Source organism: Micropterus salmoides, unplaced genomic scaffold (assembly GCF_014851395.1).
Source record: "Micropterus salmoides isolate LMB-PRFRI ecotype aquatic unplaced genomic scaffold, ASM1485139v1 Ms_hic_scaffold_1, whole genome shotgun sequence".
NCBI classification, from domain to species: domain Eukaryota; kingdom Metazoa; phylum Chordata; class Actinopteri; order Centrarchiformes; family Centrarchidae; genus Micropterus; species Micropterus salmoides.
Window position 1 is genome coordinate 32,350,579 of NW_024040040.1, and position 27,951 is coordinate 32,378,529.

At 41.5% G+C, this 27,951-nt stretch overlaps 1 protein-coding gene across 5 annotated transcripts in view; it reads right to left on the minus strand.

Annotated features, from left to right (window-relative positions):
- The window catches only part of LOC119906686 (partitioning defective 3 homolog), a 349,822-nt gene that overhangs the window by 261,850 nt on the left and 60,021 nt on the right, over positions 1-27,951 (minus strand). The gene's annotated exons all lie outside the window — the stretch shown is intronic.

A 27,951-nucleotide genomic window follows, 5' to 3' on the forward strand; every position in this document is an offset into this window, starting at 1 on the left:
CATTTCATCTAAATCACATTCAACAACTACACCTGAAAATAATGTGGATCTGAGAAGGAAATGGATCCAAATAACACAGCGAGCAAGAAAGTAGCTTGGATAGTAGTCAAATATGAGTGATATGAAAACCAGGGCTACAAGAGAAAGACAAGACTACAGAATGGGCATGTTAAGAGGAAATCATGTTTACAAAAGGAGGAATCTAATTTTAATGCACACCAAAGGAGTGTTTTAATGCCAGGTATAAATGTAATCCAGCAACCTCAGATCTACAGGCGCCCTGTAACAGTTACAATACCAGGTGGGCAGGGAGTCTTTCTTCATCTCCACTACTCTCTCTTTCCATATGCCTCCTCGTGTTTCTCTCTTTCTTCAGCTAACAATGCCAGAGTGTTATTTCTCTTTGAGAAGGCTACTTGAGTTCCCATCGGGCATGAGGGCGGCAGGGTGGAGATGGAAGCGGTGACCGTGCGAGACGGCGACATCGGGCTGGGCGAGCCCTATTAGTGCACTTCACAGCTGGTCTTCTCCCACTCTCTCTCTCTGTGTCTCTCACAAATACACACACATACATAATGGTCTTCACGAGACCCACTGAAGGCTGCTAGTTTGAAGGAGAAGTGGGAAAGAAAGATGGTGCTGGTCATCCTCGGAGATCCCATTAGAAGTGTTTTAAAAGCTGCCAGAGAGGCCGGATAAGGGTTAAGAGACGGCATCCATCAATTAGAGGAAAATGACATGAAGGAAGGTGTGGAGAGACTGTGTGAGTCTGTGTAAGCCAAGCAGTGTACGCCCAAACTGGCCAATCCAATTAAATAGAGGGAACCAAAAACGAGTCATTTACTGTAGCTCTGAGCGACAGAGAAAAGGTCTAATTTCTAACAAAGGTGAACAAAGTTATAAGAATACTTATTATACTTATATATTATATTATTAACAATGCACTCACATTGAGTTTGTTTAACTTGGCAACCCAGAACTAATGTTTACTGTTCAAAAAGGTTCAAAAAAATCTAGTAGAGTAACAGAGATTGTGACATAGACCAAGGTGAAACAAAGATAATTTTATCAGGTTACGTTAAGCTAAGCAAAAGCGGCGCCTACTTTTTGTTTTATTGTAGTCTCCAAGGTGCTGTTCTGATTTAGACGGAAACGTGCTACAGTTTTCACTCTCCTGGCAGGTACATGAGGTGCCAATTACACTGAAATACTTTGACTAAATTACAGTAGTCTTTTCTTAATTTTTTTCACTTGTATTATCATGCCGTTCACTCCTGCATATCATTACAGCACAGCAATGACACTGGGAAACACTGTCATATTATTTTATATGAAGAGCTTAAGGTTGTAAAACAAGATGTTTAACTGGCTTGCTAGCAAGGTAGTTAAGTCTGAAATAATTTTTGTCTCATAAAAATCATTAAAATCCTTTAGTCTTTTTTGCTTTTACAGTTTTTCTCAGTTGCTTTGGTATATTTCTTGAATCATCCTTAACATATGCAAAACATTAAGTGCATTTCTCGAAACAGATCGTACCAACAGCACAACACAGTGGTTTACCTGCAAAAGCCTATAACTTGCTCAAAATCAGGATTCACAGTTATGCATTTGCGGTTTGTACTGTAATTTGTTGACAGAGCATGTCACTGTGATGCAGGAAAAAATACATGAATGTTTTACAGCACTGGACACAATGGAAAAAATTACAAAATTAGAATAAAGATACTTTCCTCTCTGTTGGGCCACAGATTCTCATCCATATCACAACGGATATCTTTATCAATGCAGGACACATTTACAGAAACATGTCTTTTCTTTTCTGTATCACAATGACATGGTCTGTCAACAAATTACAGTACAAACAGTAAAAGTGTAACTGTGAATCCTGTCCTGTCTCCTGCAATGTATAACTTTGTACTGGTGAAAGTGATATATGCCATTCAGAAATGTGCTGCCTTGAGTATTTTCATTGTCATCAAAACCTTAGCCATTGTTTACATCAGAAAATACTTCCAGAGTACACTGTTATATTTACAACATGACCCAACATTTTGACTATTTTGTTCATACAGTGACACAAGGACTTGTCATTCTGATGGCACTGACAAGTTCACTGAGAGGTAAACTAAGGATGTTTGTTTGTACTACCTGTTTCGATAAATGCACTTGCACTGTTTTGCAAAAGTTAAGAATGATTTCAGAAATGTTCCCAAGCGACTGAGAAAAACTGTGACTTTCAATGTTTTCAACCATATTGCATGTTGTGACTTATGCAATGAACTTATGTCTGGATGGATGTTTTAGGGGTAAGACTATTCAACAGAGAGCCAGTATAATACATTGTGATCAGCAATTGATAATGTAAGACACAGCAGACAATTATACATAATCATTTGTATCAACGTGTCAAAGCATTTGCAATTTGTTCAAAACAATGAGAAATTACTTTTATGCTGTGCACAAGTGACTACATGATGTGGAGGTTGAACAAGTAGTTTTGAGAATTTCAATTCTGATCTGAGAAATGTACCAAAGTGAAGAAACTGTAATCTGCCAGAGAATGTAACCCTATTGGTTACATAACCACTGGTGTCCAGAAGGTATTACATGTAATGAAAAGTTGATTGATTGACTGACTGACTGACTGACTGACTGACTGTCTTTTGGCAGTTACACATAGAAATTCATTTGTGATTAAATGATTTTTTGAACATTATTATAGTACATTGTTTAAATAAATCAAATTTAGGCATTTGCAGTAAGTCCATGACAAGACATTGTAGTTATTGATGGAACTCAGTCAATAGTATACATTTGAACTACCAGACACATCATGTTGTGTAGAAGTGGGCAGTGGTGATGCATGTCTGATATTACCGGATTTTGAAGCCTGTAAGCTTTTCAAGCTGTGCCTAAGTGCTATACAGCTGCTAATGTGGCCACTGACTGCTGGCCAACAGCAGAATCTCCAACAGCTTAGCATACAAACTGATGTTGGAAAACAGCCTGTTATGCTAAATAGATAGTAGATGAGAAGTTCCCAGTAAATGTGTCCTCTAGTAAAAAACCTGCTGCATGTTTGGATGATTTCCTCAGACATTTAACTTTCTGTAAATATCTTATTTACGTTTAGCACCAATGCATTATTATTATTTCACTACTAAGGTTAGTGTGATTACTATCAAGAAATGAGACGATGTAAAGTTGTGAACCAACATGCTGGACTGGAAATCTGCATAAAGAAAGAACTATCAACATCAACATCACAATAGGCCTTTATACAGGAGGCATTTTGACATGTGGTCAAAGGTGTAAGTATTAACATTACTGATGACCGTATTCCAGTCTTTTGGTTTGCTTTCAGGATCCTGGTACTGTTCATGCAGTTGAAAACAAACTTATGACACCTGAATAGAATAGAGTCATTGAACCTAATGTTATGAGTAACATCTGCGATTTTCCTACTATGACAAGTCAAGATGTGTGCTGTCAAAACGGTCTACACGACTGGCATGAAATCATGAATGATAGTCTCATTGGTTTATTGTAATTAATCTAATCCATCACAACAAAGTGATGGCAGTGATACAGTATTGATGTTTAACATACTGCAACCTTTATTCTAATACTGAAAATGTCCAATGTAAAACAAGTAGAATCAGATGTACGAAAATAATGTTAATGTGTGAGGGTTAGGGTTAAGCAGAGAGATCAGGCTGTTATTATAGACAAACTATTGACATAGTTGACTAAAAAAGCAGTGAGTAAAAAAACATGATCAAATCTTCTGAACACAATGTGCCATTTAAAAAACAGGTAGAGCCTTTTCCTGTGGCATGCAGTGGTAGATAATCACAACATGTAATATCTTTGATAGATGTTTTTACATTGTATAATCCACTGTGTTTAAAAGTGTGTTTTCTGCAAAATTTTTATCATTATATTATTTATCACTTAAAGTATACAGTATGAATAGCACACATGATGCATGCATGAACACAATCATGCACGTGAATATCATATATGTATGTATGAAATGTGTGCACCTGTGTCAACCTGTTTGAGGTCTCCTGCCTCTCATCTGAGCCTTTTTAACACACACACACACACACACACACGCACACACACACACACACACACACACACACACACATCCCTCTCCCTCCATTGAGTCTCTCGTCACCCTACTAGGATCTCTGTCTTCATGGAATCCTATTAGAAAAGGCCTGCTTCCATCTGGATCGAGCACTGACAGCCCATTCATCAACACTGCTGTCTAACGCCGGGCACACACATGCACACGCAGGGCCCTTTATTGTTGAGCGGGAGGAACAAACATCCCATAAAAATAAAACAGACACCCACCAGGAAGGAAGGGATGAAATAGCATCTCCACGGCGAAAGCCACAGAGGAGGGAAAGAGAAGATGGAGAAGAAAGGGGAAGAGTTTGATCAATGGGAGTGGAGTGTGTGTGTGTGCATGCTCTGTGTTGCCTGCCCTCTTTACGTTCATGACCAGCTGGCTCTTGGTTTGAACATACTGATGAAAGATGGTTCTAAGAGTAAGGAGCATGAAATAACTTACCTGGTGGGTCAGAGACGCACACACACATGGCAGGCAATGGCAGCAAGGCACCGGGAAGAAAAACAACGAGAGAGAGAGATGGGTTACTATCAGCACACAACCCATGTGAGGTTTGAGTGTGTCAGGCAAACACAATACAGCTGAATAAAAATCAAGGTTATGTGAAATGGGATTCACCCAGTGAGGAAGCTGCAAATAAAAACTCAAAAACGCAAACAAATCCACTACTACTACATACTACATAGCAGACAAAAACTAAATGTACAGTATGTATTTATCCTATTCAGATACAAGTTAATTCACTTTGATGGTGCTAAGTTGTATACTTTATAGAGTGCTCTGTTATTTCGCTTTTTTCTACCTAGAAAGTTTTAATGAGTTTACCCCTATAATATATCCCAGGATGCACCTGTGTATGGACCAAGCCTAGACATAGCACGTCAGAAATCAATTTTCAATCTTGACTTTCTCTTTATCTTCAATATCTCATACATGCAGCAGTATTTATCACACACACACACACACACACAAATCATCAACAATACTATTGGCAGCAAAGCTGTGTGAGGCTGATGGAGTGGTTGTCTTGGAAACAGAGACTGGCATGGGTTATTATGAAGGGAGAAATGAAGGGTGGGGGGCGACAATGTAGTGTGTGTGTGTGTGTGTGTGTGTGTGTGTGTGTGTGTGTGTGTGTGTGTGTGTGTGTGTTGTTATGGGGGTGATTATAGAGGTTTACTTGTAGATAAACTTTCTCTCACTACATCCACTATCAATAATTCACAAAAGACAAATGAGTCACTTCAAGCAAATATGCAGATCTACAGCCCAGGCTATGTTGTTTTCTGAAGGCATATATGGTGCTACTTAATATATAACTGGTAGAAAAATAGAATGAGAAAGAGAGGAAATGGATAAATAAGGTGAGACTGTAACAAGCACAGACAGAGTGACAGACTGACAGCCACCCCCTTCCCCCTCTGCTTCCCTTTTCTCCCCTTTTTTCCTCTTGCTGTCTGCCTTCAGTGTGTTCGTAGCCCTGTGGTGATTGTTGTTGACCTCCTTTCTATCCTCTCTTTCCTCCAGCTTACCTCCCTATTACAGAGGGGAGAAAACAAGTATCCATGCAACCCAGCAGCACTTATTGGGGAGAGAGGAGAGGGGAGGAGATTGGTGAAGAGGGGAGGATCGCTCTGCAATAAACATCATTTTATGACAACTGATTGGGTTGTATGGATATTTCTGTGTCCTGAGTTTAATCCCAGATCTGTACCTATATAGACAAGAATTTGAACTTAGTTTTAAAGCAGCCACAGTGAAAAGAAGGGGTTGTGCAGCAACGTCCTGCTGAGAACAGCTTCTTCCTCAATATTAACTTACTGCACATTTCGGCAGATTTGAAGTGGTAGTAAACATGTAAAATAAATAAATAAATAAATAAAAACTTGAACAAAACATGGCGAATTGGAAATTATGTTAATGTCAGTGTGTCTTGAGGCATTTGTGGGGTGTTTGCATGAGGGCAAGCTGCGCGGTAGATAAGCTTCCAGAAAAGAGGGTTTTCCTCGGCTCTCCAAGCCCCTCAAGACACACAGAGAGATGGCAGAGGAGGAGGAGAAGGAGGGAGAGAGCAGACATACAAAAAAAAACATTGTTGTTGTGTGTGTGTGTGTTTACTTTCATCTGCCTTTTTCTATTCAGCCAGGAAAATAAAGTTTCATTTAGTCTTTTTCAGTCACAATGATGAAAGCGAGGATCCCGGCATGCCAAATAAAGTTTGCTGATGATGGGCCCTTTCTGGGATATAAATATAATAGTTCAATAGATAGACAGACAGACAATAAGAAAGTGAGCTAATAAAAGACATATGTGACCCTTGCAAATCCTTTTTGCAGTGCTCTGCATGGGATCACGATGCCCGGCTTAGTGCAGGCCAGCTCACACACAAACACACACAACGGGGCCCTTATGACAGCTGGATGATGCCATTTGGTAGGGCTATGGTAGCTCATCTCCAAACTCACTGTAATCCATGACATGTATAACCACTGTGAAATGGGATGAATGGTGGAATACTCTATCATTCAGGGTAACTGGGGTTTGGTAATGGTATAATGGAGGGACTGGGAGAGACAGCTGACCTACTCCACACCTGGATCTTTAGGGATGACATCCCTGTACAGAGAAAGTCGGTTTGAGATTTCCAGACCATTGTTTTTAGCAATGTTTGAGAAAATGGCACAAAATCCCATGCAGGTCCGGATTCAATCTGCAATCACACCAAGCAATCAGTAGAGAGACGCATTAAAGCCCTCTGGGGAGCAATCTGGGCCATTTCCAAGCAGCATCTCCCACAGCCACGTAAAGAAAAAACAGGAGCTTTCCACAGAGGAGCTGAGCTCATTTTGAACACATAATTGTCCTCCTCTTCCCCTACAGCCTCATTACAGTACAATCTGATTACAGGGTGGAAAACAAAAGGAAGTGGATGAAAAATACCACCCGCCATCGATGAGGTGGATGCAGGTCTGTTTGTATCTCTGTCAACTTTAGGCCCGACCCTCCCTTCCCTGCTTAACGTGCGTTTCACTTTAAGCAAGCTGGAAAAAGTACAACTCTATAAAAACACAGTTTGTGTTGATTCCAGGTGAAATTGCATGTCACATCCGTTTGGGTTTCACAATGTGAAAGCATAAATTCTCATCCCCGGTGTCAAAGCCGCCGTATCTGGAGCAGAGAAGTGGTAGGAACCTCACAGGGCCTAACGCGGCTGTGACTGAAGTCAGCTCATTTTCTGTGTATGACAGCAGCAGAATGAGACTGTTTCGGCTCAGTTACCGCGCCAACGCTGGGTCCCCTGCTCCCAATGAGCAGATTTCATTGGCCTCTATTACTGGGTCAGGCTGCATGTAGCGGTGGCTGTGTGTGTTTGACTAGGCAATAAGCCCAGTGTCACTGTCACTTTCATCAGTAGAGACTCCCTCGCTCTCTCTCTCTCTCACACTCTGTCTCTTGTCTTTTTCTTTGTCTCTCTTTTCCTCAAGGGCAGCTTTGGAAAAACCATCAAACCCTCCAAGAAAGGGTAGGAAGAACCAGACATGTAATAGGAGACTAGCAGAGAGGGCTACATAAACTTACAAAGAAAGTTTTCTAGGGTAAATGTTTTTAACTCTTCAAAATATATAACAATGTGCCTCAACTGCTTTATTATGAAGATGTTAAAAATGTGGGCAAAGTACCTGCCTTGACTGTACCTTCCTATGACAGCTGCATGCCAAATCTGGCGTTGCTGAATGGAGGTAGAAGTTCTATCTATTTATCTTCAGTTCTTCTTTGGCTATATTCCTGCGTGGACACAAACCAGTCCAAAACCAAATTGCGATGCAACAAAGCCAGCACAGCCCACATCATGTGAAAAATAGTGTGACACTAGGAGAAACAGGCAATGTGGTCCAAATAATTAACCTAATTTTCAATGTTAGAGTAGGCAGATTTAAACATTTTATCTTATGCACAAAAACATAACATTGGTCCTCAACCAATTGCATCCTAAAACTTGTCTACCAAATTCAGAAGCCTTAACAGCAACAGGTATTTTACTGGCAACCCAAACTGCATACTAATGAGCCAACTGGACAACTTTCATCAGTCAATAACACAATGGGTGAAGTTGTATTCAAGATGCCTTATATGCCATTGTCTCTATGTGACTCACAAATAGTAAGAACTGAAGCCCAAACACCAGTCCACCTCTGTTTTAAAGTATGCTACTAAAATCTCTGTGCTGCTGCTAAAATAAACTCTTCTTCTCCTTAAAAAGATATTCAGCAGGCTTATTTCAGCAACAGCTTGGAGTCTGGCATTTATTTCTCAAGTAGTCTAATATAGGGCTAATGAGTAAGCGCTCATTTGCAAGTTCAACTCTCATACTGCAGTGTGTTCATGCTTGTATGTGGTTTTCAGAGAGAAAGAGAGTCTTGTGTTGTATTGGTTTGTGTATTAAATGTGTGTGCATAACGTGCCTTCTATGAGTAGAGCTAACATGGAAACTGTGCACATTATCGCATACAGGAGGGATTTTATTTAAATGAGCGGTGCAAGCTCCGTATTTGTATAGCACCTTTCTAGTCTTTTCAACCACTCAAAGCGCTTTTACACTACATCTGCATTCACACACTGAGCCTAAGTGCTCAAACGGAAACTAACATTCACACTCTGGCAGAACAGCCGCCAGGGGCAAATCGGGGTTCAGTATCTTGCCCAAGGACACTTCGACACGCAGCCAGGGATTGAACCACCGCCCTTCCGATTAACGGCCAACCCGCTCTACCTCCTGAGCCACAGCCGTCCAAACACAAACACAGCCCTCAGTCACTGGACTAAATCCATCACACAGACAAACACACCAGTGTTTAAACTATGCGCTACAAATGTTTTCACTCGCACACTGTGCGAGCACGGCAGCACTCAATGCTCGGCTCGCTTCCTCTCCTCATTCTATGCAGAACATACGTGACAGATGGTGTTATAAGAGCAGTGTAACTCTGAATCGGGAGGTGCGTAGCGAGTGTTTGATTGTCCGTGCGGCAGAAAGTGACGGTGAACGTGAGTAGAGGAAAATATTCTGGCAGTAAATGTACGGTTTCTGTTACAGTGTGTCAGCTTCTCAAGACCAAGAAAAGTCTGTTGTTTCCCACCTGCTGGAAAAGTGAAGCCGGTTAGCGCTAAGTTAGCTAACATCTCCCCTCCCCTTCAGACTGCGCAGCTGAGCAGGAAAGCTTCTACAGCAGCTACACAGCTGCTATGTAACTTAACATTAGCACAATTTATAGAAGGTAACTGGAAGCTGTTTTTTATTACTACCTACTTGTCCAATGTTGAGAACATCAGGTACAAACTTAGACTAAACTGACGTAGCCTGCAGCTCTGTCCTGTACAGACTGATTCAATTATTTTTCAGTCTGAAAAAGTGGTTTTGGAAAAGAAAGGATGGACGTGAGTGGAGGAGCTGAGGTTAGTAAAGCTAATTAGTGATGCAAACTAGTCCTTTTAAGCTAATGAGGAGACGTTTCTTTTTGGATTTTAATGTGCAAATAAAATGCAATTTCTCATGTTGCCTATTTTTTATATTAATGTCTACAGATAAATGTCAGAAGCTGTAAAATGAAGACACAAAAGGCAAACATGAACAGTCGTATCTATAATGATTCTGAGGTCATATTAACAGGGTTTTCCTGCCGTTAAGGCTTTTAGGGGTGATGCCCAAAACATGCTGTGCCATCACTATAAAATCACTGTGGAGCAACAGAACCAACCAAATTACTTTCTCCAGATCTAAAGGTTGTAGTTCCTCCAGTAGACTGATCTTTGGGTGTTATTTATTATCTGCTGTAGCTTTTCCAACTATTTGTTCAGAGATATGCAGAAAATAATGGCCAAATATGATGTGAAATTACATATTTTTTGGGAGCACCCCCAAACCCCCCGACCAACACCAAAACATTCATCTAAAGCTCACACTAAACTGGGAAAACACTGCAGTTTTAAGCGATTCTAAGGTGCATCGCATGCTCATGGACACAAGAGCAATGTTGCTGAGACATGTTATGTTGGGGTTTTATATTCAGACAAAAATTGTGCTTCACCTCCGGGGGTGGGGGGGTGTATGCACACACATACAGACATTCATTTACACATAGCTCCAGTCTAAACACTGTAAACAAAGTTGTTTATCCAGCCAGTAAAGTGAGAGTGACTTGTGTTGATCTCTAGATTTTCATATAATAAACCCATCTGACCAGCCTAAAGAGTTATAGCTACCATCACTGATGAACTGGCAAATCAAAATTAACTGTAGTCCCAAAATACAAGCTGTCTAGAGTCCAAAGAACACCAACATGAGATCTTATTCCTATCACCTTAACAGGAAACCTGAGTTATAAAGTTTTCAAACAGTCCCGCTGTCATTTGAAGCTCTCAATGTGCAGAACTGTCAAGTGCAGCTTTAAAATTTGGTTTAGGGTGTCACCAAAGTGCCATCAGCAATAAGAATGCATCCAAGCAGACTGTCAGTCTAATAAACCCAGTTATTGCTTCCCTGCTCTCTAAATATGACAAGCAACGCTGAGAAGCTCAACCTTTTCATTGTGCAAAATGTGCCACTTAAACAAACGAGCTGCAGTAATATTTCAAGTGCTTTTCTTATTTCATTCCATCCCCTCTGATCATCAGTCCTTGTCCAGCTCCATTAGAGCTGTTTCATATCGGAGAATAACAATATCTCAGTCACTGTGTGGCTCTCCGCGCCGCCATAGAGCTAATCAATCTACGGCTCGTCTCTCCATAGGTGGACTGATCGGCCGGCATTATTCTCCAGTCAATTACCTCCAGTGAGGGAGGCAGGAGGAAGAATGACAATGGACGCTGATGAATGCCAGTCAGGGCTCAATTTAGCCAGCCGGGGCACCCACCCTAAGCTGGCAGTAAGACAATTGGGTCGTCTAATAGGTATTTATATGAGCTCCCCTCCAGCAACCAGCTATTTGTTATAGAGAGAGGTTACTGCTGGAATGGACTGTTTACCTTTAATGTGGTAGTTTGCATAATGACATAGTGGAAGGCCATAGTGTGTATGATGGATGCTTGTGCATGCATGTGTGTTTATGCACATGAATGCATCTGTGTCCCTAATAATTTTTAAATGATGTACTCATCTGCTGCCTTTAAGCAATATCACGACTCTATAGTAGCAATCAAATGACTATCAATAGCTATGGCTCAAATCTGAACCGCCTCATTTAGACTCAGTACACAAAAGGTAGGTAGCAATAGTTTAACAGCTGGTGAAGGTATTTAACACATCGTTATGCTCTGTGCACGTGTGCAAGAGTGAAAAAGCAGCCAAAGATGAAAGTTGGCACGTAAATGTAAGCTAAGGGAATGACAGGCCGCAGATATGCTGCACTGTCCTACAGGATGATGAGAAAAACACTGCAGTGCTTACACAAGATGAAAAGAGAAATGGGGAAAGAGCAAAAGAAAAGGCAAGAGAGAGGTCGGGAGGAAGCCAGAGAAAGCCTTAAATTATAGTTGCAGGCCCAAAACAACAGATTTTAGTGGGTGATGGAAGAAGTGGCCTAACTGAAGAGAGGGGAAATTGAATCTTACATGCAACTGCTGCCAGTCCCACTGATAAGTCAGAAGTTATGGGTTGGAGTTAAGCTCAAAGAGACCTTGTGGCGTAACGGTAGCGAGTCTGACTCCAAATCATAAGCTTGCATGTTCAAATCATGTTGGGGTCAAAGCTTTTCAGCTCCAACCTGCATCAAAAAACTCAGAAATAGGAAGCAAGAGTTTGTGTACCACCGGCTGCCTTTGCACTAAAATGCAGCAAAACAGCTGTCTCATACTGAAACATGAAAAGCAAAGAAAACATTAAAGCCCACTTAGCAAATACAAAATGTTTCACTTAAGAAATTTGAGTGCCTTTACCTTTCAGAGTTTAAATCTATCTGACTATTTTGCGCCCATCACTCTTGAGTAAAATAATACAACCCCATTATGCCTCACTGAAATAATTTCCTCTGAAAGACCAGATGTCTGCTTCTCTCTGTTTTTGTCTGTGATACAAGGCTCTTTTGTCTATGTTAACACGCTAAGCATTTTCACAGTCATACCTACCAAAGGTGTCCACTGTCCTGTTATCCTAATAACAGATGGCCACTACTATCCAGAGCAGTCCAATTTCATCATACAAATTACTGCTTTAGGCAAATGTCCTACACATAGGCGGGTTATTCAGTTACAACACCTAACCTCTAAAATCCTTTTAGTATGCACATGACTTCCGCTGAACATTTCTAAGGAGGCTTTGCGAGGCAGGTCTCAGAGCCCTAAACTGGGTTCATATTCCCGAAGGTAATTGGGCCTGACAAGATGTATGTGCTTTTGGACCTGCTTTTTATTTTCCATTTCTCCACTTTAAGCGAGCAGCTACTTGTATTTTTCATCTGTTTCTCTTTCCATGAACCACATCGTTCAGGGTAACAAATCTCTCAGCTCTAAATACACACTAGCATCCATGGCAACATAAGACCTCTTGGTACTTCCTCCTTTGTTGCCTGTTACTCTTACATTTCCTCTCCCTTACTTTAGCACCCACCTCTCAAAAAAGTCCTTCCCCAGCCCTGCGGTGATCATATCCTGCATGTTAACCATTTGACCCCCTGACCCACTAAAGCGCTTCCTGTGGACCACTACAAGGAAATTTGGTTAAAACATGTGTAAGAAAATATGAGGAAGTTAGCTGAATAGTCTGTTTTGTCTTCTTATAGCTTGGCTTGGCTTAATACAAAGGAGTCTGAGTGTGTGTGTGTGTGTGTGTGTGTGTGCCTGCGTGCGTGTGTGTGTGTGTGTCTGGCAGTAAAGAAACCATTACTAGAGTAAAAAAAGCTCATTCACACACCTGGGCCCCATTCAGCGCTGCCCTGCCAAACACTCCGTGACGTTTCCTGAACAATGCGGCATCATGGGAAGTCCAAATTAAGCATAATGCTGTGACACAGTCAGGGCACATTGATGAACACTTGATGTGTTTGGAGGAGTGAGATGCAGACACAGACGGAACACACAGATCAGCTAAGTGTGCTCCGCAAACACAATGTGACTAAATTAAAAGAGGAGCCGAATGAATAAAAACATCAGAGCACTGTAATTAAACTTATTTAAATAATTAAACTTCTGCAACACTGTTGTTTGATTGACTTGAGCATGAAACACCCACACTGCTGTCAGCTATTAAAAGAAGCACTGATGTGGGTCACTATGTAAAAACAGAGTGAGGCCATTATAAAACCATAAAAGTCCACTGTAATACTGCAAAGCCATGCCAAAATGTGTTATTCCAACATGTTACAATCCAAAAATGAATTCAATAAATCACAGAAAACGAATGAGAGAGTAAGAAAAGCATATTTCATGACACGTCCAAATAGTTCTTAGTCTGTGGAACAACAGGAGAGAGGCGAGGGAAAGCCGTTCCCAGAACTGAAACTCCCTCGATCTGGAATATGGGGCGTTGATATTTTCTTAAGTAGGCCTCGGGGATAGCTATTGAAACCATGCTTGATGTAGGATTTTATTTGGCTTGGAATAAAAGCCCTCCCTCGGGTGCTCCTCCTCCTATAGGATGGTTAACCCTGCCTGACATGCACACACACTTAAACACGCACATACACAAAACGTTAAGTAGGTTATGATTCATTTTCTTTGTCATCATCTGCCCATAAAACAAAGTCAATTGGAGTGAATGAGGGCTTTCCTCCACTCCTTTTTAGGCTACACACTAAATCATTCATGGCTATTAACCGGTACAAGTGTATTTAAACTATAACACTCAAATGTGAACGCACACATAGATGTGGACACACACAGCCTACGCTTTCTCATAATGTCATTCAAACTATAACTTGACATTTCCTCTTTATTGTTGCTTTTTAAATAGACCTGTAAATAACTGGGAGCACAATGAGCACAGAGAGGCCGGATGGTTAATGAATTCAATTAGTCAACGTCGGGCCGATTAACAGATCTGAAAAGAAGAATTGTCACACCGTAGATAGGAGAAGAGTGTGTGTGTGTGTGTGTGTGTGTGTGTGTGTGTGTGTGTGTGTGCTGCATGTGTGAAAGCCAGAATCGATGGCTCTATCAGTCAGCCAGGCCAAGCCTCGCACTCTGGGCCATCCATCACCTAGGACCAACAGACGGCCAACCAGTGAATATACGTGTGTGTTTTATTTTTGTAGGTGTGTATTTTCTTTTGGTACTGTGTGCATGTGTGTGCAGGAGGCCGTGTGTTTGCAGCTCATTATAACTCCTTGTACGAACACACTACAGATCTCAGTAACACTGCCTCTTATCTCAGCAGCAGGCTGAATGCTTTGAAACTGTCAAAGGCCTCATAGATGCTTTCTCAATTAAGAGTAACCTTTATGCTGAAGGATTCACATCCCACACAAGCTTCTTGTCTGCTTTTACACTATGTACGACAATAGAAATTGGAGACGCGATACTTGTAGCTATCAGATGCCAAGTTCAAACAGCGTGGTTATTTTTTCACGGCGGGCCCAATGGGGAATCGACCTTTTCACTGAGATGTCTGAGTAAATAAAAAAAAGAAAGCAAACAAAAAGCCAAGCAAAACTCACAGCATTCACACAGCAATTTCCTGACGAGACGGTGCCAAAAGACCACAAACAATAGACCTGACGGAGCCTCTTCATGAGGGGCCACTAAAAACTAAATGTGTTTGGGGAAGTGGTGCATAGCATGCAGTATGAATTATCTTCTGTAATAAAGTCCCATTACTGAGGCAACTTGGAATAACTTTTACACGTCTGTAAAAGCTGAGATCAGATATTAATACCTAGGAAAGTTTGCATGAATACACCAGTGTGACTTGTAAGAATAATTAAAAAGACTCTTCTAACACCTTGCTGCAGTGAGAGAAGAAGCAGTCTTTGCTACAGATCCAGAGCTAACAAGGTTTTGCTTATGGGATAGATTATTCATACTCGTGGGAAGTGAAGCTGTCATGTGTGCACCTGTTACCTGCTAGGTTTATCACACGTGAAAAAATGTAACTACATGACATTTGTCAGTGTCATGTCCCAATGCAGAATATGAAGAACATGCAGAGTGAGAAAATTTGTGTAGAGGATTATAAGGAGTTGTAATGGCTTCTTCCCACATAATTGTTTTTCTTTTTTTCTTTTTTTTCATTTTGTGAACCTGTACAGTCCTACCCTGGTAGAAGCAACTTGTGATTTATCAACATTATCACTTAATCTGATGTTTTGTTTTCTCAGTTAATTGATTTATTGTTTCATCTATAAAATGTAAGAAAATACTAAAAACTGTTCATCACAATTTCTGAGAATACATCTTTAAAGTACCTAAAGCTGAAAATATATATAAAGGACTAAAAAACAACAAATATTCACATTTTAAAAGTCACAAATTATGTTGATCAAATATTCAAATAATTATTTCAGCCCTAGAATTTTTATCTGTCAATTTAGTCATTTAAACTGTAAGGTAAAACAATAATTTTTACTTACTTGGTACTTACTCATTTTGAACACAGGGGCGTTGATAATGGCACACGAAACAATTCAAATAAAGGATTCATAGACGAGAGGAGAATTCTACAATGGCAAACCCCTGCCTACAAATTTAGAATAGATGTGTGACAGATCTTTCACTCTGGCAGTTAGTGTATTCTTCCCTGGTTGCAGAGCACTAAGAGGTTAGAGGGAGCCTGTCAATTGTGACTTGAGAACATTAAGTCAAGGTTTCCTGAGAGCAGGTTTTTGCTTTCATCTGCTGTCCATCCACTTCTCTGACAGATGCTGCAGCTTGCACTGAGCCAGGAAACTGTAGTCTGAGATGCTCCCATTGATGGGTCAGCTTGCACAGGAGAGATGAATCAATTCTCTATGAGCGGACACATACAGCAGAAAGGAAGTGTGCGCTTTGTTTGCCTGAGGCCCCCACCGATGCTTTACTATATGTATCTCTAGGATAGGACAGGCTCGTTCAGGCACTGGCACAATCCCTGATTGCATCTGGCTTGTCATCGACAGTGGCCAGCTCGGCTCCTCCGGGGCCCCTGTTGCTCTGATGGAGCAAACAGGCTGGGCTCCCTCCATATACCCCGTCCCCCACACCCCACTATTCACCCCTTCTCAGGACAAATTTAATTTGGAGGTGCAGAGGACTGATAAAACCAGGAGACGGAATAAGAGGCAGAGGGGGAGGGAGGTAATTTGATACCTCCTCCTGCCCCTTTTCACCTCCTACACACAAGCGCACGCACACGCCCCCTCCACTCCCTTTCCTCCATCCTGCACCCCCATCGCCTCCACTCCCTGCATCCGCAGACAAAGACATCCTTTTTTTCCTCTTTGCCATTTTTTTCTGTTATCAGACGGATGACAGAAGGAAAACGGAAGAGAGGATGAACAAGACCTGATACATACATTACCTGTGGCACTCTGTATATATGATGTTGAATGACAACATGCCATACACTCTGGCTTTGTAGCCACCAAGTGAAATGTAAATTCAAGAAATATATATATTTACTGTATATCTTTTCGAGAACCTGTCTTACTCAGTTGTAAATTTAGATAGTGAGGATACTGAAATAATGAATCAATACATCCATTACTTAACTGACTAAAATTATATATGATTGCGTAATATTTGAAGTCACACATTGAGCAAAAATACTACACAGTTGCTGGTTCTAGCTTCTCAAAAATGATAATTTGCTGCTTTCCTCTGTCATTGTCAATTTAATATCTTTGGATTTGGACCTACAATGTGAAGGCATCACACAGGGTTCTTAAAGATAGTAATGGACATTTCCACAGTTTTCTAACATGTAATTGGTCAAATAATTAATCAACAAATAATTGACAGATTAATGAAAATGATCATAAGCTGAAGCCCCAATAATTATACTATTCTGAATGAACAGAACAAGGACGGATACTGTAGTACCTGGTCACAGTTAACACCTGAAAGCACGTCCTCTCAGCAGCATAGCGTGCCACTAACTGCCTGCTTGTTCAGGCCTTAAACTTAACTGAAGCGGTAACTGAGCGTAAACTGTGGCCCCGGTGGCTCCGTGTGGGGCCACTATGAAGCGTGAGAGCCCACAGATGTTGGCTACAGTCTATTTCAGCTGCCTTTATTGAATTAGCCAGAGATTCGAGTGAGCACTCTGGAGCTGGAGGGTTTCACAGGTCAGTGCTCTGCTCCAGCCCTGCAGCCATAAGGCCTCTGAGCCACCTGCAGCTGGGAGACACGAGCTGAGCCTCAACCTGAGACTGACACTGTGTCTGTGTGTGTGTGTGTGTGAGAGAGAGAGAGTGAGACAGTGAGAGAGAGGGAGGGAGAGAGAGAGAGAAGGCTGACAAACTACTCAACAGATGGATTCTCTTGGGGAAAAAAAAACATACTAACCAGACACACCAGGCTCTACACACCTTCTGCACGTACAAATACACACACACACACATACACACACACCTAAACGCAAAGGCAGAAGGTCAGGCAGGTGAGTGTGTGTGTGTGTGTGTGTGTGTGTGTGTGTGTGTGTGTGTGTGTGTGTGTGTGTGTAGGCGTTATGTCACTGGGAGCCTGACGATACTGCCTTCTTTGTATGGACAGGTGAGAGTTGCACATAATCACCAGGCTCCCTTGCACACACACAAAGCTCAAGGTGCTCAAGACACACTTCTCCACAGACGCACAAACATACGCATTTCACCAAGATCCCAGTCACTATGTGACTATGTGAAACCATTGTGAAAAATGCCTCCCCAACATCAGTCATGTTACCATGCCAGCTCTCCCTGCCAAACTGGTGAATGGGCACCGACCCCCACCCCATGCTCCCCACTGCCCAACTCATCTATTATTGAAGCTAACATAATTGCAGGGGGCATGATCCACCAATATCAAGACTCCCGATTTAAAAGGCCTTTAAATAATTCAGGAAAGAGGTGCCCACCCCATGCTGGGAAGTGGGGGATTTGTCACATGATGAGATCATGGTCCCTCAGAGGCAGGAGGGCGTGTCTGTGTGTTTATATGTGTGTGTACGTATGTGTGTTCATAACCGTGTGTCAACTGGAGTTTCACCCAGTTCATTACAAGATGTCGCTAGGGGAAGAGACAGAGCTGTGACCTCCCGCACTCCTCACCACCACTGTCTAAAACCACCTTCATTAATCGTGTGTGTGTGTGTGTGTGTGTGTGTGTGTGTGTGTGTGTGTGTGTGCAAGTGTGTGTGTGTGTGTGTGTGTTTGTGTGTGTGTTTGTGTGAAAAATTTAAATAAAATAGGGAGGAGGGTTGATACTCATTTGTATTCAAGTAAACTTCAGGCATCAGCATATACTGTGATTACGGGTTAGGCAAATTGCTAAGCATGATTGATTGTGTCTCATTGTTGAGATAATGTGTGATCTGTGACCGATTGATTATGTCTCGCAGCACTGAATGGCTCATTTGAATATTAAGGACGTACTACTTGTGTTGCTATGAAATGTCATCAAATTGTTCCTAATTTTGAGATGCAAATGATACGTAAGAAGTACGTTTGAGCCTCATCAGCACAGCTTAATGACGGTGCAGCTTTGAGTGGGAAATTTATAAACCTCAAGTTATAGTTTTACCACCTCGACCGAATCGGCCATTTTACATCTGAATAAAAATTTTGTCTCCCCTTCTGATGGTAGATTAAAATGATGCTGCAAATTAATTTATTTGTTGATCGCAACAAAATGTTAAACGTGGAAAAGTCGTAATCATTTATTGTGTGAATGGATTTTCTTACAATAACTGACTTGCAAAAGTGTGACATTTAATGTAATAATTTATATTTTTGTAATTGTATTGTTTCTGTCCATGTGCCTACATGCAACAGTTAAAGGGGCCATTTTGTTACTGTCTTTATACAAAAACACTTGAATGCCACAACAAATGATGTTTACAACTTCGGTGTTCATGTTTAAAAGGAGCACTTGAAGGCAGCGTATTCTTCTCTCACATAGAAAATCCACTGTGCACACGCCACATTTGTAGCTATCAATAATTGTAAGCTTTTTGTATGCAGTATTTGTGAGAGCAACGATAAACACAGACAGCACAACAATCTATTTTGGTCCAGAGCAGTCTAAACACAAGAGTCAGACATTTGACGGCTCGAGTCTGCATAGTTTCGGCACTGACTGAGATATCAGGGCTCATTTTCCGCCCATCAGAGGACGCCATTCGCTGCCATTCATTCCTGTACTGTATAAAAACAACTTGCACAGTGCAAGACAGTCCATCAAAACAACTATGTAGCCTGCATTTGGTCTGTTTTGTGATAATCTCAGTGTGGTGAGATGAGTATTATCATATCATTGTGCACACTATATTTGTGTCTGCTTACTGCCAATCACTTGACACTGAAAGGAAATACGGAATGCTGCCTCACATACTTACTTATCATATTCACTTACATGACTTTAAATATGTATTCTGTATTCACCTGTATTCTCTGGAGGGCTGGAGCCTATTCCAGCATACATTGGGTAAAAGACAGAGAAACACCTAACAACTAACTTCAGTTCATTTGAGCTGCACAGATTTGTACTGCAATAGAAAACAGAAGTAAAGTAAAACAGTGCTTCCCTTTCTCACTTGTGATTTAACTGACAATTACACTACAACAATATCAAAAAAACTATCAAACATAGACTGATGTGTAAAGTCAGCTGCATGACCAAACAGCCAAACTTTACCGGGCTCCTACAGGGCCCATCAGGGGAAATCAGCCTCCCTTAGCTAATAAACAGTAATGACCTGCTTCCCGACATGTCTCGGAGCCTCCCTTCATGTCAGCTTGGTGATGAGGACAAAACAGCGGAGCCAGCAGAAAGAAGCTGCGCCTGGGGTGGCCCGGTAATTACTGTTAATTGGTTTAACATGGGGATGGATGGAAAGAAGGACGGGAGAGAGAGGAGTGGAAGAAAGGATGGAGTTCTCCCTCCAAGCCCCCTCTATAGCTCGTTTAATGTGATGGGGTGTGTTATCGCAGCTCTCTATCAGTAGCATGAGCTAATGTAGAAGAGTGTAGAAGGGAGGTTAGATATGCGTGGCGGCGGGTACATAAGCAGTCTGGTAAACAAGCGGCTCGTACGAGCTCGAACGAGCACAAACATACAAAATCATGTGAATTGTGCAGGGAAACAATAAACGCTGGTATTGGTGCAAAGGTACAATGAGGACATGAAGAACATCTACACAAAGCAAATCAAGGTATAAAAAGTATAAACAAGTGTGTATACATTGGACACATGCAAAAACACTTCTGTAAAACACACACACACACAGATTACGCAGAGCCTAAGGGGAGCTGCTCACCCAGATAAGACAGGCAGTCTGAGGGCCATTTATGGTCATTTGATGCATAGTGAGCCTCCTATCAGCGGCTGTGTGGGCAGAGAGATGAGGTGTGGAGTATTCCCCATACAGCTCCATGCTAATACCCTGACCATAACCTCATCAACAATATCTACACAGTGCCGCGCTGTAATCTACTTGAGAGACGTAGAGAGAGACAAAGAACCACAGATTTTAAGGGAAGATGAAAGAGACACTTTGTACCAAAGCCTCCAGTGTGGGTGTGTACATAAGAACAAAAGCGTGAATGAATAAATCACGGAGGACTGTAACCATAAGTAACCTAGAGGACTTTCGTCTTACTTCTCCTGTCTAATTTACACAATTGATACTCAAACTGAGGCAATCTGCATGGAAAATTAAAAAAATAAATAATATTGGAAGAATATGGCCAATTATAGGTTGTCCTTCACTCTAAATTGCAGCTCTTCTGTGTGTGCCGCTACTCATAATGTGTTTATTTCCTTATATAACAGATTCTGTCATTTTTGATCATGTGTGCAGTGAGAGCTTACACAAACTAAGTATACGCAGCAGAGAATTGTCAAGACGTTGAAAAGCGTTGACCCTGATGGAACAGGCAACCTTCTGCTCTGGATGCTACTGTTGTGCCACAAGGCCCTCACAGAAGAAAAGCCTGTGAGAACACCAACAGGTGTGATCTACTGTGGCTGAGCAACACCTTCCCACTTTAGGCTTTTCCTTCTCTCTTTCTCTCAGGCAGCACAGTGTGAGGCCAGTATGAGTGAACAAACTTTCTTGTAAACAAACACAGTTAAAGCGTTCTCATAACAATTTGTATATATACATCTTTGAGGCCTGAATGAACTTTCATCCTCATGAAACCTGAATTGTTTACATGGACTAGTCTTCTTCTTTTCCATCTTTGGTTGCATCTGTGGGTCAGTGAAATAGAATGAAACCCATATAGCGCCCCGAAAGTCATTACCAATCTTTGAGGTAAATGCCAGTTTAATTTACCACAATAGGCGACTCGACGTGCAGAGCTAGCTAGCAACTGATGAGCTGTTTCCAGCGGAGGTAATATGCCCAGAAAAATTTGCTAACATTGATATACCAGCCTAACACATGCACTGTACATTTAAATTACAGCCCTCTGAAATCATCAGGAATGTGAATCGCATCGCATGCATGCTCTTACATATACATGTGCATCCCTGTGCTGTGAGCTTGAGATCCAAACAAACAGGCATTTGCTCATCAGCACATTGCACCTTATCGACACTAGTGGTTAAAATGTTTTTTTAATGACCCTAAACAAAATGGCACTTAGCTGTGATTTACTCTCACAAATCTAAAAGAAAATAGAAATTACAACAGACTAGTATTTAGCAAGTTGCTAATATTCATGGATGGCCAAAACCACTGTCCAATGAGACTGAAACAAACCCACACCGCTATGTATTTATTTAAATGTGTATAGTAGTGAATCTGTTATCCTGCAATAGAGAGGGGACCTGAGCTACCATTTCACACCAGGTCAAAGAGGGTTTTGACTGGTGTCCATCATTGCACTTACGCACCAGAGTCCTATTTCTGAGTAACACAGGTTGTAAGCACGGCCTCCAATGACACCATGAAGACAGGTCTCCTCTACTTAGTTTTATGACTGCTCCAATACACGCAATCAGCCGTAAAATTCACCCTCACAAAAAAGAGCCCTCCAATAAGCTTCTTGTGGAGGGCAATAAAAGCCAGGGCAGAAAACAAGTGCTTCTCCTCAAGTTGATTTATGTCCCAGCCTCTCTCTTTGGGTGACAAAAAAAAGCAGCAATGTGGGTTTTTTGGGCCAACGTAGTCATTTAGAGAATTGAGGGCCATCACGAAATCAGCTCCTGTAAAACATGACGACAGCCTGATCTGTAAATAGGCCTGCCTGTCACCCTGACTTTTCAAGGGGCTGGCCATAAAACAGCAGCGTGTGTAGGAGACTTTGCTGGATGCTATCATGAGGACAATAGGAGAAAAGTATATAAAAATATACATTTTACACACACATTTCAAAGTATGTCAATATATATGATTCAACATAATTTGTTCCCACTGGCTTTTGTGCATACTGGAGATATTTTACCTGATTTTTTTTTATTGAATAGGTAACTTGGCCAAAGACACAACACATAAAGAAAACCCAGAACTAACTGCAGGTCATCTTTCAACTGTAACAGCCATGACGCACTGAGGTATGGCATCATAGGCAAGAGGTTAACACACTGATAGCCAAGGCCATTACATCACCAACATCATACCAAGCCCCATCGGGTTAAACAGTCCCAGGTAAGTTACAGAACATGGCCCCCGTCACCTTTATGGTTTAACAGCTTTCACACTTGATTTCAGTGTAAAATAGATGTCTGTGTTTTACGACTAGAGAGCTGGATTTTGTGTCAAGTTGGATTTGTATGACTGCCCTTTAATCGGGACGGCTTTAAAAAGTCTCACTCTCGTGTCAACACAGAGATGATCTCCTATGTTTTACGTCTTAATGCCACTCAGTCTCAGTCAGGGGTGTCTGACTGATGCTAAGGTACAGCAGAACTTAGTGTCAGTCGGGGGTTCCGTGACTACACATAACCATGCTGCACATGTATAAGGTGATACACATGGTAAATCCTGCTATGAAGATTCTTTAAATCTGCTTGACGCTGTCAATGCATACGTGTGTCTCTCCTCTACGAAGTTTTCAGCTTCGGCTTAGATGCCTTTTCTCTCGCTTCTCTCTCTCTCCCTCCTATCTATTGACAATCCTCACTCTCCTCATCTCTAAACTTCGCCAGTACAATGCAGGTTTTAGCTGGGATGAGAGACAGTGGTGATGCCTCCTTGAGTTCATCAACAGGGGTGTAAGCCTGAAAGTTAACCAGCGCTGGGCCATTAGGCTTTCAATGCGTAAGCTCTCAGAGATGTGTAGTATCACCAATGAGCGATGCTTCAAAGATGTGCACGATGGGAGTGGAGAGGCAGAAGGCTTACGGCTTTAAAGTACTGTAGTTGTGGGGAAGTTTTCTAAAGTACGCTGAGTGGAGATTTCCAAGCAGAGGGAGGGAGAGACAGTCTTACAGTAGAAGGGATGAGTTGAAGGACTAACGTGTAAACCATCTGTGTGACTGATAAAAGTGATTTGTGCTCCCATCCATGTCTTCTAAAAGTCTATGAACAGGATTCACTCGTATAAGGAGAGCGATCCTCTGAGGACCTTTCGATCAGTCAGGGAGAAACACAGTGAAACTGAGGAGTTTGAAAATGTGACGGTGCAATTCCTCCAATATACACACACACACACACACACACATTGGATGAGTAATCAGATTCATGTGCACATGCACACAAACAATTTAGGTGAGCTCTGTGAGTGTGTGTCCCCCTGCTGTTAGATATTTTACAATGTGACTGCTACAAAGCAGGGTGAATCACATACTGTACAGCCTGTATGTGCCCATAGAGACCAGGCTTAATGTAAAGCATAAATGCAACACTGCCAATAGACAAAGGGAATCCATTTGGAGCCATTTCATGCATGGTGTAAGGCAACTTGCTGAGAAGAAGATGGGAAGGACAGTGGATAGTAAATAGGACATTCTACCTCCCTGTCGGCCTCTGGAGAAAGACAGTCTTCCCACTCTTTCCACATTGAGGTGATGACAGGAAAAGAGGGAGCAAAGGCTGGTTTCTGCTTCATGGCTGCTATTTGCGATGAAAGCATGCCTAAGAACTACAGCACTTTAGTAGCTCAGAGCAAATTTAGCTTTTCACATTCCCAGCAAGTTTGTTCAAGTTTGCAGCTTTACAGCCGTGTCATGTTTACCTTTGCAAATTCATTCGCATGCATATCTGCAGATTGAGCAGCAAAGATTTGAGTTTCACCCACTGTGATAAGAATTCCCTCAACTTGGCTTCTAAATGAACCTGCAAAACATGGAGTTCTCACGATACAGACGAATGCTGCAGAATACCCCCCCCACACACACACACACACCCCATTTTCATTGTGCTTCTGAACACACAGGCATGCTTCAACCCTGAGATAAAGTGATATTCCTGATATGTGGAGAAGCACAGGACATGGCTTTCATCCCTGTACCCAATGACTACAGCATCAGCCAAACAATTGAAATAGTGATAGAAAACAGTTATCGACATCTGATGTAAAGATGTCTTCGGACAAATGAATACAACTCATTACATAATCACAAGACTCCCTTTTAACGTCAAAGGATTTTTTTTAAAGTTAAATTGTGACTTGGCCATGTGTCCTACAAGGTTTTGTACTTACAGAGGAATTTGACCCTGTTTACTTGTCACTACACAAGCTCCTGCAGTGACACCACAGTGCCCCCTGCTGCAGCTGGATACAAGTACAATCTGAGGGGAGTCATAAGTCATCACTGCAGTACAAGCTCCCATTTCAGCCAGGGGATCATTCTGACACCCCGGAGAGGTGACTATACTTCTTCTGATGTATCATCATTTACATGATCCTGCCACAGTTGAGTGAGTCAGTGTGGAATGAGGAGATGCCTGGTATAAATCAAGAATTCACTTGTGTCCCTTCAGTGTAATGTGCTTTGCAGAGTGCACTCACTGGGTAGACCGTGGCACAAACAAGTTGTCTGCTTTGACTCTCATTTGCACTATTTGTGCTAAGAAAGCAGAGGTGTTTAAGATAAAAGTGTGATGTTTATTCTTGTCGTATTTTTGATCGACCTTGCTGTAACTCAAAACAGTTTATGTTGTCACTACAGCTGAAATGAAGAGTTTATTGTTAAACTGACCAGAAAAAAGTGATGTCAGTTGTGATAATCAATAAGTTTTTTGTCACTTATGATGTACTTTTTTTTTTTTTTACAATTAATATCAAATATTTGCTTATCATAGCATCTCAAACATTGACATTTGCTTGGTTTTCTTTATACTGTTATCACTGCACAATGCTAGGTTTTGTAATTGTTTGCCTGACAACATAAGCAACCGTAAAGGGGATCTTATACTTATATATATATTATCATAATGTTTGAACTAACTGATTCAATGAAAAATAAGCCCACAGCCACGCCGATAATGACAATAATCTTCAGTTTCAGCAATGCTTTTCATGCCTGTCTCTTTCTATTCTCTTTCCGTTTGCTATCTTAAATTTTTTGCAGAAATTTTGTGGACCTATTTTGCCATTATTCTTCTTTTACCTGCTTATAAGAAAAACATAAAATTACAAAGGCTGCAGTTCTATATTAGGAAGTGTTCAGTGTTGGTTGTTGCTATACCACATGCCTTCCATGTTATCCTTACAATAAATTATGCTATGCTTTGCTACCTTTCTCTGGGTCATGGTATGTTTGGTTGCATTGTGTTGCAATATATTGCACTGCAGTGAATCGGTAAATTTTCTATTTTGTATTATATCCTCTCAAATGAATATCTTATTAAAAGAATTTCAAAGGAAGCCACAGAGATAATACAGGCAACTCCTGCTCAAAATGTTTTGTTACAGAAACACTATGGCTTGACAAAATGTGTACAAAAACCTGTTGGGGAAAGCATAGGTGCCACATTTCAATATTTCATCTTGACTTTCTCCTCTACCACCCCAGCCGTGAAATACAAGCGATGAGTGTGTTTTTCCACTCGGCATAAAAACAACACCCTCCTACTGAGACCAGCCTTGTTCAAATGGATGAGATGTCACACGTGTTAAAAAACAGAGGCACACTAACACGTTCTGATATGGTGGGGGTAATCTGCATGTAGCCCACATTCGTTTGACTTGTACAGTTAACTCTAGCGGTTCCACGTAATGGGCGTTAGATGCCGCTCTGACACAGTGTAGTGCTACTGATTCCTTCTGCGGGTTAGAGGCAAGGCAAATCCCTGAAGAAGCACACACTACCTCAGTGCCGTTTTGAAAGATCAAGAGATAAAAATGCTAGGATCCTGGAAGAGTGTGCCCAAAGCCTTCATGTGTTAAAAGACTACTTTAGGTTGACGTTTTCCTTGAGTTTTGCCATTTTTGAGACCTGAGATTGTTTTGATGTCAATGTACATGCTTTTTGGACTAATCTTTGAGTGTCTGGTTAGTTAACATGCTATGTTACCATGGTAAGCTAGTGGTTAGCCAAACTATAAATATCAGTCTAGCTCCAACACTACCATATTATTTTCTTTACCATATCACTAGAGTGTAGGGATCTAATTAACAGTTTCGATCGATTAAAGATATTTCTGCATTTAAATTCATTCTGAACTAATTATTTAAATTAACACATTAATACAGCAATGGTAACAAAATAACTGTGCATTACTAAAGAGAAAATTTGCCAGGACAGGATCCCAATCCATACCGGGAGTGCAGGGAGGAAGTAGCTAGCCTACTTAAGGGCTTCTTTATACTTGTGCGTAGGTGTGTCATTCTGCAATTACACCCCCACGCTAGTCGGCAGTAGCGCTACAGCATCCACTGTGTTGACTTTTGCCAGCCGAGCAGGATAACTTCCAGTTTAGCGCTCCGCTAACGTAAATGGGGGTAAAACTTTAAACGTGCGGCTGGTGTAGCCTTTTCAAATGTTACTGAGCGAATGGATCACATTCTGACAGCGGAACGAGTCATTTCGCTCGAGTTGCGACAGTCAGATATATTGATTCACTGTGTTACAGCCGCCGTTTTGGCCGCTAATAAATGTTACTACAAAGCGCGGGGTACTTCCGGTCGGCTCTGAGGCATTGCGAGGCTACCCAGCTGACCAATCACAAAGCTTATGGTCCGCGTCGACTCACACACGTCAGGTGACGGCGTAGCCTCTGCGCAGCCCCGTAGCCTACGCTGTCGATTTGACGCAGAACTATAAATTGCACTTAAGTTATCATACCCGGAGTGACGACAACCTTACTTCTGGAACCAGCTCATGCTCATCAGAAAAACTGCCATATACTGCAGCTTGATTGTGCAGCAGCTTATTATAACCCATTTTTACGTTTATTGTCAGGCCACGACCTCTAGTCGCCATATGATGGGAACACAGGCGAAAGTCAGGTGACGTTGTATAAAGAGCAAGGAAATCTGCATAAAGAGGTGGATGGATGGGTCAAATAAATTCAAGAATCTAATCCAGGAGACCAAGGTCCTGTGTGAAACCAAGTAAACATGGAGTTGTTTTAAACTAACTAACCAAGGACAAATTTTTGCTGTAGAGGACGAGTTCTCATTGATATCATTTTATTAGGGCCCGAGCATGAAACATGTGAGGTCACTATTGGAAGTGAAGGAATTATTCTTTCTTTCTTTCTTTCTTAAATTTTTCCACAAAGTAATCTCAATTTTGGGGGCCTAAACGTG